Below are 4,788 nucleotides of genomic sequence, written 5' to 3'. Positions count from 1 at the left end.
CGGGCACCGCCGGGGGGGGCCTGGCACTTCGCTAAGCGCCCGACAGATCTTTAACGAAGCAGCCCCATCCCTCTGCGAGGTCGGGAATTCATGCTTACGCCTTGGCGAAATAAGGAATGAACAAGGCCGGGGGTCAGACCCGTTACCTTTGCGCCAAACAAGCGGCTCGTGGGGAGGCCGGGTGCCCAGCTGGGCCCAGCACTCGCGCTCAGCCACAGCTCCGACGGGAGCGGAAAGGTTTTTCCTCGCGCCTTGGGCTCCTCCGCAGCGGCCTGCGCCGCTGAAGAAGCCGGCTCCTGCCCTGCCAAATAAGTACACAAAATTGAGTGCGGCAGTTCCGTGGCCATCCTTATCGGCGTTCATCCTATTGCAAAATAAAAATACTCCCTCGCTGTATGAAGGACTCTTTGACGGCACCAAGCAGAGCAGGTAAAATTGTGTAGGTCAGTCCATTTGATAGGAAGTCAAGTAATTACAGCCCAGCCCCTGGTAGAAGCGGCTGTATGGAGAAGCCTGACTGCACTTGGCGTGCTCGTGGGCAGTAACTGAGATGTCAGGTGAAAATACAGAACGTTTTGGGACGCGTGCTTTGCTGTTTCCCTGAACCCACTAAAAAATCATCACACACAAGCCAAAATTCCAGTTCTGGAGAAAGGCTTTTCTGACCTAGAAGCAATATTCACAGTTTTCATTCTGGCTGAGTCACAGATGACTTTGCAGGACGTTTCTTTTCAAGGAAACGAAGGATTCCTTGTCCTCTGAACAGCTCATTCTCTGTTATGCTGACAGCCGAAGTGCAAGTCCGAGTCAATTAGCAATTCTTATATACAGAGACTGGCAAACATATCTGGAATTTTACAGTGTCAGATGATTGACTGGATTTGCTCGTTGCTTGTGAACAGCTATCTTTTTACACAGCTGCACAGACCAGACCACTGTTTTTTGCCTAATTGATTCACTGGCATAAATGTGGTATGTTAAACCTCACTGTCTTCAAAAGAATAGAAGGAAGGACAACTGGTGTAGTGCTCTAGGTAGAAAAATGAGGTCGGGAAGAGATAAAAACCTTCAAGTGGCAATTGTATGCTGATATTTATCAGCATTTTAAAAGTTCAGCCACGAAAAGAAAATATGTTTTGACTTTTCACCCAGTCTGTGCAACTTGTTACAGAGATGCAACCTGACATACGAGGTAGGTTTTTGTGTCTTTGGCTTAGTCATGCAATTGTTTTAAAATGGCAGGCAAATAAAAAACACAATTAGAAGGAATATTAGCAAATAAATTAAACACTTCTGTGTTTCAAAATAACTTAGCTAGGATTCTAATGAGTCATGACAGCAAAAATGCCACTTGTAGGAAAGATCAATAAAAAATATAATGCTATTATAATTTCACTTGAATGCAGTAATTTAAGAAACAAATTGACTTAAAAAAAGTTTTTTTTCTGTTTCTAATAGTCTGTCCTGATGCTTGCTGCTTTCAGTGCTTTCTGTGGGAATAGCATTTTATGAGAAAAATGCAGTCACTGGAAAACCGAGGCACAGAAAAACCTACGTGATTGTTCCATTGTAGCATTGGAAACATTGCATAGGTGAGAATGTGAAACTAAAGTTTCTCCTGAGTTACTGTCTTTCCTTGCAACAACTGTAAGGATAAAAAAGATTGCCTCAGCTTGGCTAAAGAGATCTGAGAGCATTTGACCTACACAGTTCAAGTGTAACCTTTTTTAACTCTTTCTTTGAACACATACAAACCCAGTAATTTCTGGACAATTAATAGTGTGGATATTAAAAGACTAGCAGATTTCTGCTGAGTCCTACACCAAAATATTCGTTGAGCTGTGTGACTTGGCTTCCTTTTCATCATAAATACACCTAAGCTGCCTAGTCTGTTTTTTGATACTTGCTATGCTTCTGCAGCACAGTGGTCCTTGTTCTAAGACTCAACATTTCCTTGAAACTAAATTTCTGGGCATTCTTCAATCCTCAACTCAGTAGTTTTGTTTTCTCTTTTAATTCTTTGTTAGCCCTAATCAAGTCCAGGTGTTTATCAAGTAAAATGAAACATATATATTGAGAAAAAAACCCAATGGATTCAAGCTATTCAGTATGCACCCCACTTCCAGAAAATCAAGCTCTCCAGTTCTCAAAAGTCTGTGTGCTATTTAGAACTATGGTACTTGATTAACGTGACAAAATTATGCCTTTAATTAGAGTAAACTTTCACAGTTGTTACTGACAAAGTGAATGCTTAAAAAATCCAAACTATCTGTGATTATCTCTGAAAACTGTAGAAGGTTTTTGCTGGATTTTTTTATTTCACCCTTCCACACATACCTCCTTGCTTTTATCAAGATATTTTCAATGGGGTTTTATGCGTATAATGGCTTCACCATAAAAAGCGTCGCTATAATTTCTTAAAGATGGTTACACTAAGAGAACTAATATCATACATTTACATTGAGAAAAGAATTATCTCTACTGAAGTACTAGATTGAAACCACAGAATTAGCTAGTTTTTTCAGTGCAAGGCTATAAGCAGACCTAAGTCTTGTCTCCCAATACAATGTTTTCTCTACAAGCACCCCAAATTAAATTGCATCAAATGTAATGATACAAAGGATCACCTTAAGGAAAAAAAAAGTGATTTGTCCAGTAAAAAAGGCATGCCCCAATATATAAGCCTGAATTTGTAATTTATGTGTATTTATTCTCTCAATGTACCTAGAATATGTTGAACACATATTATGGTCCTGATACAATGAGCTGTGCATCCTTGTTCCTTCTGCGCATTTCAAAAGCCCAGTTTTAACTTTGAAAACTGGCCCATCTGTTTGGGCAGTACTTCATGAGAGCCAATTTTATCCAATGAGTACAAGCAGAGATATCACTAGCTAACTTCTTGGCAGTACTGCATAACTCTGAAAATTATCTGTGGCTGAATGTTTTGTGAGGAGTCTTGCCTATTATTATAGCTTGTATTGAATGTTGAGTTTAGAATTACTGTTAAAATGTGTATCTTTTATTGCAGATAAGGAAAAGGTTCCAAGGGATTAAATCAGTACCACCAGTCTCGGTCGTTTCCAGAAGCTGCTTTTCAACGTAGTCTGAAACTCCCTCTGTGTGCACTTACACAAACCACAGCATGGTAATACTCTGGTGTTTCCCCTGACTTAATTTTGCCTTTCTGCACTTACTATCAAGAAGCAGATTTGCACTGTGTTTTCTGTTGGTTTTGGTTTGGGCTTGGGATTTTTTACCTATTGAAAAGTAAGAATACTTTAGTGTACTTTTGTAAGAAAGACACTTGAGTAGAGGGATGGATTTTATTGCTAGCTTCGACAACAGTGTTTGCTGTTTCAATAGCAAGTTCTGTGATTCCCTGCGACAGCTTTGTCCTCAGCCCAGAACATCCCCCTGCTGGAATTTTGCCATGAACTGTAACACAAGAACAGAATTAAATTCTGTGCAGGGTTTTGAGAATAAGAATGATACTCTTCAAATCAATCAAATCAAATCAAGAGCTTATGATTTCTGAAAGGTCATTGTAGCTAAAAATGAATATTTAGGTTCAGCATAGGGTTGACTGGGTGGCATGTCGGGCTTGTGAGATGCAGGTCAGACAACGTGACATACTGGCTTCTGCTCCTTTGTGCTAAGGCTGCATGAAATCAATCATTCAACAGTGTCTATAATAAACTGTGCATTAGGTGATGCGATCTCCACTGGCCAACCTTGAACTTCTATAAGGCATAAAGTTCCTTCCTAGAGAGAACTGCAATAGTCCAGGGTGAATATTACATATGTATGGATTACAGTGGCTAGGTCTTCGTCTAATGGGTCTAAATCTACTGGACTAGATGTAATCTTCTGGGTAGTCATGGATGAATGAACCGAATAATATACTGCTGTGGTTATTTGTGGAAGTGAATTGACGAGTCTCAGGGAACTGATTTAGCAGTGCCAAACATTTGTAATGATAGTATTGTAATGGAAGAAACATTTTCTTTTAATACATTTCTCTGTTCTTATTAATCCCTTGTAAATATTTATGATAATTAATGCTTTATTACTTCCTCTGAAATAACTACTGTGAAGAGTGAACAACTTTAAAAATCACGTAAGTGATAAAATATTTGGATAAATTAAACAGCCGATGTTTCACAACAGCAGAGTACCGCTGATACTTTTTATAGCCCTTTTTCTGGAACTCCACCTTACACAAAGAACATGATTTCTGAACTTCTTATATACTTTCAGAACACTGCACACAAACATGTAAGTATTATGGAGGGAAGGGTGCAGGTGACTATGCTATCTGGTACTCCTTATGTTTATGCAGCACATAGAAGTTCAGTTTCTGTAATGTGAGTTGTTAGAAATCAGATTCAAGATCCTTTAACAGTAGTCATTTTGTAGAATGGGAAACAGAATGCAAGCATAACCCCCCCCCCCCCCCCAACACCCCAAAACAACAACAACAAAAAAATCAACCCAAAAAAACCCAACAAATGTAGAGCTAAAATGACTTTTCACAAACAGCCACAGCAGTCATAAGTCTCAGCAGCATTTCTGAGCTGCTGCCAAGGACACTGAAGCAATAGTACCAGGCAAAGCACAGTAAGAGTCTCCAGATACATGTAGAGAGGAAGGGAGATGTAGAGTTATTTTGGGCAAAAAGAAACAACATACTTGGTCAGACTCAAGGCAGGTAGCATTCCACTTTTGTTATCAAGAGAATAAGGATGATACGTTAAATTTAAATACAAAATGAATTCTGTATTTTGA

The sequence above is a fragment of the Haliaeetus leucocephalus genome, unplaced genomic scaffold (assembly GCF_000737465.1).
Source record: "Haliaeetus leucocephalus isolate CR32 unplaced genomic scaffold, Haliaeetus_leucocephalus-4.0 Scaffold1, whole genome shotgun sequence".
Classification (NCBI taxonomy): Eukaryota; Metazoa; Chordata; class Aves; order Accipitriformes; family Accipitridae; genus Haliaeetus; species Haliaeetus leucocephalus.
This window is presented reverse-complemented; position numbering follows the sequence as displayed.